Source organism: Pipistrellus kuhlii, unplaced genomic scaffold (genome assembly GCF_014108245.1).
Source record: "Pipistrellus kuhlii isolate mPipKuh1 unplaced genomic scaffold, mPipKuh1.p scaffold_m20_p_7, whole genome shotgun sequence".
NCBI classification, from domain to species: domain Eukaryota; kingdom Metazoa; phylum Chordata; class Mammalia; order Chiroptera; family Vespertilionidae; genus Pipistrellus; species Pipistrellus kuhlii.
In genome coordinates, this window is record NW_023425573.1 from 7,412,853 (window position 1) to 7,427,078 (window position 14,226).

Consider the following 14,226-nt stretch of genomic DNA (forward strand, 5'->3'; position numbering starts at 1 on the left):
ATAAAAACATCTCATTAGCAGGTTCATGACAACTAAATACAAAACATCATTTATCTATCTCTCTCTCTCTCATCTGTCACATTGTTGAAACAATTGCCAAAATTAGAATAAGGTCTATAGATTTAGATAATAATATTCTATCAGCCGGGACCGGTTTTGCTCAATGGTTAGAGCATCGGCTTGGGGACTGAGGGGTCCTGGGTTCGATTCTGGTCAAGGGCATGTACCTTGGTTGCGGGCATATCCCCAGTAGGGAGTGTGCAAGAGGCAGCTGATCGATGACTCTCTCTCATTGATGTTTCTAACTCTCTATCTCTCTCCTTTCCTCTCTGTACAAAAATCAATAAAATATATATTTTAAAAAAAAAATAATAATATTCTATCAATGTTATTTCCTGATTTTGATAACTGTACCATGGTTATGTAAGAGAATTCCCATCTTCTTTAAGTATAAACTGGACAATTTAAGGGTAAATAAACCATAAGTTCTAAAGCTTACTTTCAAATAGTTCAGAAAAATATTTACATCTATATCTTTATAAATAGAAAGAATGATAAAGCAAATGTAGCAAAATGTTAATTAGTAAAACTAAAAAAACGATTAGTGAAACTAGGTGAAGGACATATGGAAATTCTTTGTATTAATCTTACAACATTTCTGTAAGTTTAAAATTATTTTAAAACTACATTAATAAGCAAGCCAATTATTGATATAAGTGACAGGGAAGACAGCCCAAGACATTCACATTCAGTTCAATTCTTCTTTTTTTCCCTCCCCAACACCATTTATGCCCTCTATGCCCTCTTCAGTTCAAATCTTTAGTTATTATATGCTTCTCCATTCTAAAGGACACTTTTCTGTAAAATAGAGTAATTTAAACATTTTTAAAAACTCATTTAATTCAATCAAGATATCATTATCATTGGGGTTCATATGTTCGTGTTGATTGACATGTCCATTTGAAAACTCTTCTAGCCATAGTTATGAGGGAAATGTTTCCTATTCTCTTTTCTTTGAGCATATGTCCTTCTCCAGTCTGGGTCAGTTTTCATGGTTGTTTTTTTTTTTTTAATTTTTTATTCTAGCCTAGAATTGATCTAGTCAGTTTAGTCTTTCAAAATACAGGAGCCAACTATCTTATTTCCATACTGTATTTGTTAGAACTGTGTACAGCTAACAGTATGTTGATAAAAGCTTATTTTTCTCACTTAACAAAATGTCAAGTGGTAGGCTCCTTCTGGTATTACTCAGCTCAATGGATGTTAGGGCTGGTATTCTACAATTTCCTTGGTCTTTGCCTTATGGTTGCAAGATGGCCACCACATTTTCAAACTTTATATCAAGTTCAAGGCAGAAGAGAAGATGTAGGAGCAGCATTAAACACATCTCTCTTCCTCTTAGTAGATTTCTGTTTACATCCTACTTACTAGAACTTAGCCACCCTAAGGAAGAGTAGGGGATGCTATGAAAGTGGAGAATAGCATTGTCATACTTAGACCATGGGTCTTACTTGGGAATCCTTCTTGCTTAAGATTGAACACATTGCCATCCTGAACAAAACCAGGGTTCTATTAGAAATGGAGGGAGGAGGGAGGAGGGATATTGGGAAGGTACAAGAAGCATCTTTCACAGGCTCCCAGGTCATCAGATTTTTGATTACAGTCCTGAGAACAGGTATGTGTTCAATTTGATATAAAACTCTATCTGCTAACCAAATTCCTTTTTCTCAGTCAGCTCCCAGTAAAGACATGGTCCAGTATGTTGTTAATGCCTGTTCTACTGGTACTTGAAGCTATTTTCTGGGTCTTCCAACAACATTAACTCTTTGAAGTTGGATCTGCCTCCTTCATTGAATTCTGAGGAGGAAGTATCCTGAAAGTAGGTGTGTGTAAGGTTAAAGTCAGAGTCTCACAGGCAATTTTCAAAATTCACAATCAATTTCAGGAAGGGAACACATTGGTAAAGAAACGTTAGCTTGTCAGATTAATTCTATAAAATATAATTTATATGTCATTTAAATACTGGAGGTTCTTCAGCTTATTCATAATAGTGCCTGTTGTAGAAAGTCAAAAGAAACTTTGGAAGCCAGTTTGTACCAAGTGTAATGCATTATGTTGGCTGAAAACAGCTTTACTATTCTAGCAAACTATGCAATAATGAAAGCTGGACCCATGTATCATCTACCATGGTACAGTAATATATATAATTGTGCAATTATTCTTGTGACTAATATTTTTAGGTCTTTGGTCTAAAGGAAGAAATTGAAGCCATAGAAAATAAATCATGTAGGAAAAACACATATAGTAACACAGGGAGAAAGATGAGGAACAGGGATTGATCTTAAGAGTACCTTTTTAAAAATATATTTTTTATTGATTTCAGAGAGGAAGGAAGAGGGAGAGGGAGATAGAAACATCAATGATGAGAGAGAATCATTGATCGGCCACCGCCTGAGCGCTGAGGATTGAGCACAAAACCCAGGCATGTGCTCATACCAGGAATCAAACAATGACCTCCTGGTTCATAGGTCAATGCACAACCACTGAGCAACACTGGCAGGGCTAAAGAGCACATTTATGTTCAAGACTGTCAGGAGAAAAAGCAAAATGTAATGTAATCTTTGTACTTGCCTCCACTCAGCTCCAGGGAGTCCCACCACCCAACTCCATTACCTGGTCTTACACGGGAGCGACAGCTCCAAGCACAGAGTGATGGGGCTATTTTAGATCCAGGTACTAAGCCAAACAGGTCCCATTACTGGGCTTGCTCCACTTCCTCCTGGCCCCTGCAGGGACTTGGCTTTATAAAGTCACAGCTTCAAGCAAAGATCAGAGTCGTTCCAACCTCCTTTCCTGGTCAGGGCGGGTCCACCCCGCCTTTGTTTTCACACAGCGATGCTGGCCTGGGTGCCCCACCACATGGGGGCCACTTTGGTTTTCATTCTGCAGCAGGAGTCACACTCTCCACTCTGCCTATTTCTGGAGCTACAGCCCAGCAAGCCCATGCGGCGGTCCCTGCTTCCAGCTGATTGTTTCCATTTCTGGCCCATAAAATTGTGTAGCTATTGTTTGTTTGGTTTGGTTGTGTGTGTGTTTTTCCATAACTGTCTTTTAAGTTTAGAGCAGAGGGAAAATTCTTAAGGGTACACTCACAGTACCACTTGATGGGGATGTTGGAAAGAGAAATAAAGTAGGGTTAACGATAGATAAATCTGTAGGTCAGGGGTCAGAACGTGAAGGACATGAGAGTTTTGCTTCACCATGGCCCTGTTTCTTAAGACAGAAATAATCTAACCAAAGGCAGCAGGAGTGCTGACTGAGGAAAGAATAATGTTCAATTGCATATTTACTACAAGATAAATCAGAGCCCAGCCAGTGTGACTCAGCAGTTGAGTACTGACCTATGAACCAGGAGGTTAGGGTTCGATTCCCGGTCAGGACACATGCCCCTGTTGGGGACTCAATCCCCAGTAAAGGGCATGCAGGAGGCAGCCAATCAATGATTCTCTTTCATTGATTCTCTATCTCTCTCTGCCTCTCCTTTCCTCTCTGAAATCAATAAAAATACAGGGTTGTTTAAAATAAAATAAAAACACTAATACAGATACATTCCAAAGAGAAAGAAGAAAAGCTTTGCCAGAATAAATAAAAACCTTGCCAGAATAATCCATATTATTTTACACAAAGTCCGTCCAACCCCCATGACCTTAAATTCAGAAGAAATGCAATCAGTATGTCTTCTCCCATGTGTCTTTTAGCTTCCTTTCAGGCCAACAGAAATACTGCTTCTCTGCCTCTTTCTCTGCAGCAGCCCAACCTAATTCTTACTGTTGTGTTCCATTTCCATGTCCCCCAAAGGAATCCCTATTTTTTTAAATCAGATAGAGTCAGATGTTTCTTTCCAAACTTCTACCTATTCCTAAGTTAGTCCCGTTCTTCTCTACAATATGTAGGCTTGCCCTGTTTGTCTGATTGATGTCACCCTTACCACTTGATCTCAAGACAAAAAGAATTTTAAAGCTTGTTCCTATCCTCGTTCCAGACTTGCCGCTCGCTTCCAAAGCCCAAGCAATACTTTTCTGACCCCATCGGGTTGTGAATTTTTCTTTCTTTGTCTGTCTTGCAGTTTTTACTCTGCCCCTGAACAAACATGTGATGAGAAAAACAATTTTTTGTTTGTTTTCTGAGTTCCTGCTAGGCATTTGACGATAGGATAACGCTGCTCATTTCAGAATCTGGGCATTTAGGTTAAAACTTGAATTAAACAACTGTGGTTGTTTTCTTAGGCGCTTTTTAAAACAATCACATAGAGTTAAGACCTTGAAAAGTTAATAACCACTAACCAACCACCTTGAAGTCATAGCTGCTTGCTACTCCCGCCCCTTGCCCCCTCTCTTCTAGGACCGAGGACTGCCCTTCCCCAGCTCCTTGCAGAAGGATCGGGGACACCCTGCTTCTAGAATATGGAAGGAATACATGTTGTGACTACTTCCTTTGTGTGTGCATACTAAAACTGGTGCCTTCAATCAAAATGACCCCATGGTTTCACATCCCCAAAGTGGGAGCTGAGGGAGCCACCTGGCAGCCCTGTGTAGTGGTTTGTGCCCCGCCTCATTCAGCAATTGTAAAATACCTATTCTTAATTCAATACACCAATTCCAGCCTCTCAACACAGCATACCTAGAATCAGAGTATTCTGGCACCATAGGCCTTTATATTTTCCAAGCAGATGGCACATCCCTGAATAGAAAGGATCCTTAGGAAAAAATATTTATAGATATAGATATCCTTATATACTACCCTGTTTCCCCGAAAATAAGACAGTGTCTTATATTAATTTTTGCTCCCAAAGATGCGCTGGGTCTTATTTTCAGGGGATGTCTTATTTTTCCATGAAGAAGAATACACATTTATTCTTAAATGAAAATAAAGGAAATTTATTACCTGTATACGGTACGGTAGTACGGTAGTTGTCAACACAAACCAGACAAACTGTGAATCCTACAGTATCAAGAATTTACTCATTTATTCAATGACAATCATGTCATCATCTTCTGGAACATCATCATAACAATCCAATTCCTGAATTTCCTGGTGAATGTCTTGTGACTCCATTTCTTTCAGAATCAGTGGACCAAATCTCTCATGTTTAGCCTAGGGGGGGCCTTATTTTTGGGGGAATGCCTTATATTTCACTCAGAAGGAAACCTGTAAGTAGGTCTTATTTTCGGAGGATGTCTTATTTTCAGGGAAACATGGTAGTATTTAGATATCCTTATCAACTTGTGGTAAAGAATATTTCTTAAATAAGGTGCTAAAAGCAAAATGATAAACAAAAAGTACTTAAAAAGTTTGATCAACTTTTTTATGCCAAATTTAGGCCTGTGTTATCCAAGACTCCATGGACAAAGCTAAAAAATAAGCAAAACTCATTGAGAGAAAGTATTGGCCATGTATTGGGGGGGAAAAGATCATTTTACAAAGTTATAAAAAAAAAAAAAAGATTAACAATATATTAGAAATGGGAACAGAGGCTAGGCACAGATGATTTCCAGAAAAGAAAATGCAAATAGCCTGCACATACATGAAAAGATGCTCAATCTCACTAGAAACCATGGAAATACTAATTAAAACAGTAATGACATAATATTTCTCTCCATTAGTTTGGCAAAACTGTTTCATTTTATTAATGAGCTATTGCAAGGTTTTGAGAAAGTGAATACTCTCTGACATTACTAGTGGGAATGTAAGTTGCTTTAACCAATTTGTACCTTCCCTCCCCTCAGCAACTCCACATACAGATTTCTATCTGAAACTCTAGTACTGTGTACCATCTAACACAGGCACTTATGTGAAGGTTCCATGTAGCACTGTTTATAATAGACAAAAATTAGTAATATTTTGACTGCCAATCAGTAAGGAAACAGCTAGAGGAATTGTAGATACCCACTGAGTATTTTATAGCCATTAAAAGGACTATGCTAGATCCATTTGTGTCAGCATGGATAAATCTCAAAACATCACTGCTAATTGAAATAGGCCACCTGAAGGATAACATGCATAATAGTACAGCATTTTTCCAAACACACACACACACAACGATACTAAAAAAAAACATTCTAAAAACTCATAATAGTGGTTAGCTCCGGGAACTGGGGAAAGTATATGTCCCAAGTGAGATGTGAGATAATAGTCGCTAACATTTATTAAGTACTTGCTGTGATATGGCGTTTAAATGTTTGACATATATCATTCCATTTAATCCTTAAAGCCACCCTATGATGGAGTATTAGTATAATAACACATCCATTTTCCAAATAAGGACATTTAGGCACAGACAGGTAAAATAACTTGCCTAAAGTTGCACAGGCAATTAAGTAGTGGACTCTGCGACAATGCCTGGAATACTGCGTTGGGGTAGTGGGGCAGTGTTCCAGAGGACTTCACGGGAGCTTTAACTATAGGTGTCTGGTGTTTGGAAGGAGAATATCTTCAGAAATCACTTATATAGTTAAAAAAATTTTTAATAGGAAAGTTTATATCATACATGGAACCACATCTAAAAGGAAAAAGAATAAATGAACAAAGAGGGAGGGAGGGAGGGAATGAAGAAGGAAGGAAGGAAGGAAGGAAGGAAGGAAGGAAGGAAGGAAGGAAGGAAGGAAGGAAGGAAGAGAGGGAGGGAGGGAGGGAGGAAGGAAGGAAGGAAGGAAGGAAAGAAGGAAGGAAAAAAGGAAGAAAAGGAAGAAGGAAGGAAATCTTTCTCCCATGTGTTTTCTAGTTTGGAGGAAGGAGAGAAGGAAGGAGGGAAGGGAGGAGGCGAGGGAAGGAGGGAGGGAGGAAGAGGAAAAGGGGGGGGGGAAGAAAACAGAGAGGACTTTCGCCCCTCTTCATCTATTAAGTGATTGATTTCATAGCTCTGGTTTATTGGACACTTCTATTGCTCCAAAATTATGTCACCCAGGTTGAGAAAGAGGGGATAAAAAGAAAAAACCCTTGGATTGTGAAGCACTCTCCAGTCCACAACTGCCAGCACCACCAGTCCAAAATTCTCCTCAGAGACACTCTGTTTTGAGACAAGCCTTCTTTTGCCCTTGGAACTAATTCCTAACCCATTACAATCAGTTCTGTCTCATTACCCAAAGGATGTTGCTTGGCCCGCAGTTATCCTCATTGTTTGGCTCTGATGGAGAGAAAAGACAATTCCAATCAAATTGCTATTAGAGGGAGGAAGGAATGGAAAGCTTTTCTTAGTTTCTAAAAACTATCCATTGCCCCCAAGACCTTCTGGGGGAGACAAGGGGACTGAAGGCACTTCCATCTAAGCAGAGCTCTCTTTGATCAACCCAACAGGGTGGGAAACCAACTTTCTTAAAGAGAAAACCTACAGAATGATGAGACAAAAATAAATTTTGCTACCAGGGTTCACCTTTCCTTCAACACAGAAAGTTCCAGGCCCTAGCACTGTGCCCTAAACTGTGTTCTTGGACTTGACTGATCCAATGTCTGCAGTCACCCTCTTTGGGGGGGGGGGGGGGGGGGTGGAGAAATGGCTAAGGGAAGTGAGATTTGAGCTCCCCCACGTGGCTGCAGGCTTTTACTCAGCCGGATGGGGTGAATAGGTCTTTACAAGCTCTCCCGGATTTTTCAGGTCTATGTGCAATTCTGACTTTCTTTCAATGCGTTTTTTATAGTGTTTTCTGAAATACCATCCTTATTTGATGGGTTCTTGTCCTGAAACACTGAATACTTCCGTGATTATGACTGGGTTATCCCAGAATATCTTTCTCAATAACAGAGAGTACAATCTGCTTATTCCTAGGTTGTTGTTTTTTTGTGTGTGTGTTTTTGTTTTTTTGCCAACCCACACAGCACTTGTTATGTGAATTCATTTTTCGAGCAAGTTTTTATTTTCAGAACTATGTTACAATTAATTTAGTACCTTATTTTTCAACTATTCCGTGGCCAAAGAGAAAAAATAGCTCTAGTGTGTGTCATTTACTCTACAGTAGTCCTCGAAATAGGGCTAATCTAGTCCTATGATTAAAATAAACTGTAATGGGTTTGATCCACATTTCCAACCCCAAAAATACCTTAGAAACACAAAACACAGAGCCCCTTAGCTCCAGTCTGCAGTATTTTCTTCCTCCTCCTCTTAAGAACTCCTTCCAGATATAGAACAAGCCTTACACTTGGCAATTCTTCTTGCTGCAGCAGCACATTTTCTGATTCCCAAGAAAGTGTTCTTTCTCTTAAAGAGTAAAATGACCAAAATTTAAAGACAAAAAACAAACTGGGGAAATACTGCAACTACAATAATAAAGCACTTCTGCAAAACTATCAGAGAAAGACTACCACTCCAATAGATAAGGATATGAAGATTATTTCCAAAATAGAAAAAACTGATGGGCAACAAAAATTGCAAATGTGTCACCTTCTAAAAAAGTCAAAGTAGCCCTAACTGGTTTGGCTCAGTGGAAAGAGCATTGGCCTGTGGACTGACAGGTCCAAGGTTTGATTCAGGTTAAGGGCATGTACTTTGGTTGTGGGCACATCCCTAGTTGGAGGTATGCAGGAGGCAGCTGATCGATGATTCTCTCTCATCAATGTTTCTATCCCTCTCCCTTCCTCTCTGTAAAAAGTCAATAAAATATTTTTTAATGAAATAAACAAAATAGAATTAAAAAGTCAAAGAAATAAAAATTAAAACAAGATCACATCTTTTATATATCATGTTAACAAAGATGTGCAAAAAATGTTAGAATGGTGTATTCATATACAGTTGAAGAGACACTGGACAGTTTGTTCTTTGAAACAGTTTGAAAAAAATATCAGTAGGAGCCTTAAAAATTCATACCCTTTGACTTTGGGGATTGATAAGAGCATAATACAAAATAAGGGAAAAGTTTTATGTACAAAGGTTCTTATTGAAATGTATGGATAGAAACCATCTAAATAGTCAATATTAAGGGGTTGGTTACTGCCATAGCATTCCTAGTCTAGTGTTTCTCATTTCTGGTTCTATATTAGAATCACTTGGGGAATTTTATTTTTGCGATAGTGGTGTTCTGGCCTCATTTAGAATAACTGAATCAAAATCTCTGGAGTTGGGCTCTGAGCAGATATTATATTTTTTTAACTATCCAAGTGGTTTTCCATGTTAAAGGTTGAGAACCACTAGGCTAAGGAAACTACGGTAGATTCATTAAGTAGAATATTATACAACCAATAAAAATGTTTCCAAAATTTTTAATAATCTTTTACTTAAAAATCTAATTGTGACATCTATTAATGTTAATTATTACTCTGATTTTTGCCAAATGGAGGTTTTTCTAATATCATCAGTTCTACATTCACTAGCTGGCCTTGTACTCTAAGGAAGACTTCTCTAGTCTTCTCATTCATTTATTTATTTACATATTTTTCCAACTTCATTGAGATTATAATTAACCAGTAACAATATAAAGGTTTAGGGTATACAAAATAATTATTTGATGCACCTACATATTGTGAAATGATTACCATAATAAGGTATTTAGCACCTTCACCACCTCACATAATTACAATTTGTATACAAAATTGTATTTTGTATACAATTTTGTATTTGGGTAGTAAGAACATTTCAGATCAAATCTCAGGTATATAATACAGTATTGACAATAGCCAAATGCGGAATATTGTATCCCCAAATTTCATTCATCTTATAACTGGAAGTTTCTAGCCTTTAACCAACATCTCTCTATTTCTCCATGAACTCTAATTGCTGTGGTCCCCTTGGCTGCCATCTCCTCATAGGTTACAGGGAAAACTCAGTCCCTATTCTCTTTTTTCCCTAATGGCATTTTGATGGAGAAACAATACTTTTTAAAGAAGAGAATGGAAAGAAAGAGAAGGAGACATAAAAGAAGAAGAGGTAGAATTCTTAATAACATTTGAGAAAGCTTGTGACTGCTAATTTTTTTAAGAATACAAAATTATACATACAATATGGTCTCAATTATGAGAAAACACACACACTCACACACACAGAGAAAGAGAGAGAGAGAGAGAGAGAGAGAGAGAGAGAGAGAGAGAGAGAGAGAGAGAGAGAGAGAGAGACCCCGACTGACCTAGGTCAGGATTAACAGAGATACTAATAATACTTACCCTTCTGAATAGGACTTTTCTTATTTTCAGTTTTTCTGTATTTTCCAAAGTTTTAAAAGTAGTATTTTCATAATGGAAAAAATCATAACTGAGACAAACTGGATTTACTTTAAAATAAGAAGAAAACGAGAGCAAAATGCTCCAATTTTTGCAACCTTTTTCCTAGATAGAAGAATTCTATGAGTTTTCATATTAAGACTAGAAATTCCACCTGGCATCCCAAAGTGTCACCCCTCGCCATCATCACCACCACTAAAATATTAGGTCTAGTAATAATTAATGTCGTTTTCTAATACTTTTTTTTAAATCGAATTTACAATATTTAAACAATACAACAAAATTTAATCAACAATATAGTTGCCGTTGTTTTCTACTACTTGTGCCCAACGCTCAAGAAGTATTTTAATCCCTCTGTTGTAAAATTCTTGTGATTTTGATGCAAAAAATTTGGTCAATGTATTTTTGAGGCATTCTTCATACTTAAATTTTTTTCCAAGAAGAAAGTTTTGCAAAGAACGAAACAAATGGTAATCGGAAGGGGCAATATCAGGAGAATATGCAGGTTGAGGGAGAACTTCCCATTCCAACTGGCGCAGTTTTTCAGCAGTGATTCTTGCAGTATGCGGTCGTGCGTTATTGTGGTGAAGAATTACGCCCTTCCGATTAATCAGCGCGGGTTCTTTTTCTCTTAAAGCTTGGGCTAACCTTTCCAATTGGGCACTATACACTGCACTTGTAATGGTTTGGTTAGATGGTAAAGGTTCATAATGAAGAATTCCTTTAAAATTCCACCAAACACACAACATCACTTTTTTCGCATGCAAGTCAGGTTTTGGCGTGGGCTGCGGAGCCTCTTTTTTGTCCAACCATTGAAGCCGCCTTTTCAAATTAACATACAGCACCAATTCTTCATCTCCGGTAACAATTTGCTCTAAAAACGGCAAACGGTTTTGACGAGAGAGGAGCAAACTGCAAATTGTGACTCTTTGATTACGGTTGTTGTCAGTCAACTCATGAGGAACCCATTTTCCAAACTTTTGGATTTTGCCAAGTGCACGCAATTGATTGGAAATTGTTTTTTGTGAACAATTTAAAGTTGTCGCAAGCTCTTGTTGGGTAATTTGAGGATTTTGCACCAAAAGAGCTTGAAGAGCTTCTTGATCAAAATTGGACACACGGCCTCGACCACTCTTGTCATCTAACGAAAAATTTTTCTCGCGAAATTTCTCAAACCAACGCTGGCATTTTCTGTCACTAACTGCATCTTGACCAAGAGCACTACAGATGTTTTTTGCAGCCTCACTTGCTTTTCTTCCTAATTGGAACTCGTAAAGCATGCAGTGCCGAATATGCTCTTCATCCGCCATCTTCTTAGCCCTAGTTTTGCAACAAAAACCAAACCAAACACAAACGTTTTCAAGCAAAACTTGTTAATTGCACTTCACACGTTCTGTAGATACCACGTGTTTGAAGGTTATGTCAATACAAGTCAACGCCAAGCAAGATTTTAAATGAATGTTTAAAAACGACATTAATTATTACTAGACCCGATAGTAGTGATGGATTCCCAGGATCCAAAAGACTTGTAGTTCCAAATAAGATGCTACACACACTAAGTCTGCCTTCTCACACTGACTTGAAGACTCTGTTGGTAGCCAGTGGTCAAAAGGCCCTCTGACATTTTATAGAAATGCCAGAAATGGAACTCCCAATTACCCAAATTCTTGACTTAATGCTACGAAGCTGCCAGTCAGTTTTCAGGTTGGATGTTGAACTTTGCGGTAATATTTAAAATCCATATCATTCAAAGAAAATGGGAAAGGTATATTAAACAACCCAAAGAACAAACAAATCTGCAGGGGTTACTACACATAGAAACCTAACTCTCTTTGCTAGACTTGCATGCAGCACTCGCTCCACTAAGCTTCCTCTGTCGTCTTGTATTGATAAATTCAGTATTTGTACGATTTAAAGAAATCTTGTCTAGAGATCTTATCTAAGTGAACATAAACAAAATAAAAAGTCTTCCCCAAAACAGACATTTGCCTCTTTTGTTCACTGATTCCCCTGCAAAATTCAGCGTTTCTTCTTCTATGTAAACCTTGTATTTGTCATGGCTAACTCGGTTTTCTGCTCTTCTGTTCATACATATTGAAGAACTCAATGACATAATTGCCTTTGCTTTTCGCTCAGTTGCTTAGGGCTTATAAAAATAAAGCACAAATACCCACAGCTGTTCCAGGCAATCACTCAGCTCTCTGAGAAAAAAATAGAGATAGGGACAGGTGGCCTCACTCTCAGCACATTAAGAATCGAGGGTTCAGGGGCTGCAGCTGTGTTTCCAGGAGAAAACTAGCAAACTCCCAAGTTTTCGGGGTTAACTATAGTTACCTATGGACACACAGGATCAAGGGCGAAGCCTTCCTTGAGTCTTGCTTTTCCTGGAAGCTGACCAACTGCTATCCAAGGTCTTTCTCTATGGGAACACTTCAGGATTTCTGATTACCCAGTGGAGATAGTTCAGCAGTCCAGAAAATGGGAAGTCACCAACAGGCTGATTGTCAGGTGGTGAAGTTGGTTTAAAAAAAAAAAAAAATTCACCAGGATATCTACCTGCCCTTCCTACAGCTAGCCTGATTGCAACAACTTGGCTTTCTAAGTACAACTGAGCAAGGGCCATGGAGACAGAGAAAAAAAAAAAAAAAAAAAAAAAAAAAAAAAAAAGGCAATAGCTCAGATCGTGGTCGGCAAACTGCGGCTCACGAGCCACTTGCGGCTCTTTGGCCCTTTGAGTGTGGCTCTTCCACAAAATACCATGGCCTGGGCAAGTCTGTTTTGAAGAAGTGGCATTATAAGAAGTTTAAGTTTAAAAAATGTGGCTCTCAAAAGAAATTTCAATTGTTGTACTGTTGATATTTGGCTCTGTTGACTATTGAGTTTGCTGACAACTGGCTCAGATGGTTCAGAAGGAGACTAACTGGGTGATACTGTCTAATTCTACTCAATATACTCACAACACCCAACCTACTCAAAAATTCTGACTGCTCCCCGGAAGAAGTGAGATCACAGAAGTCGTGACTCTTGTTTTAAACGCTGGCTGCCTTAGTGTTTCCACTGTGACTGTCCCCAAAGGCTTTCCTTACAACCCCTCGAGTCTCAGAGCTGTGCAACTGTTTTCAGCTTTATTTACATCTGTGACTTTAAATTCACCTCAGAATTAAGTTGGGAGTCCCCGCTCTATCCCTTAGCCTTGTGGGCCACAGCCCTGCCAGGTCACCAGTTCTCCCAAGTGGTGAATGAATTAAATAGCAGTTTAAATCCCTATACCATCTTTCTCTCCTAAATTACCATTAACCTTTTCCAAACCAATTGAGCTATTGACTCATTGACTATATTGGCACATCTCAAACATTTTTTATGGCAGCCCATTTACGCTATTTATTCTTCATTTCCAATGGAAAAAAAATTTAAGAAGACTAATCAAGATGATGATACAAGAAAAATCTAAGAAAAAAACTAATGGTAATGACTCAGATATGTTAATAAATAATTATTAAATGAATGACTAAAAAACCATTACCAAGTCAACACTGATGATGCAATCATAAGAATCAGTTCTTCCAAGCATTATGGGAATTCCAATAATCTTTTATGTGGTCAAAATTTTAGTAATCATTAAGTGGATAGAGGATTCTGGGAATATGGCAGAGTAGAAAGCACCAGAAATCAGTTTCCTCACCTAGGCAAAAATTGTACTGGCAAGGTCTGTCTAATATAACATTTTTTGAACTCTGTAGGCTACTAAAGGTTTGCAACTTTCCAGGAAAAACTTGGACAATAAATTGTGGTCAATTTCAGTCAATTTTATCTCTTGGCACAGTAGCAGCTACTATTGTCAGGAGGCTGTACATGCATTCTAAGAGCTAGTTACATGCAAGCCCCAGGAGCCAGGATGGCTACGGTAAAAAGAACCCCATATACCATGTGCTGGGAATCTGTGCTCTGGTAACTATTTGGTCAGAGATAAAAACAGAAAGACCAAAGATCAAAAAAACTATTTAAATCATTGCATTTGAGCTA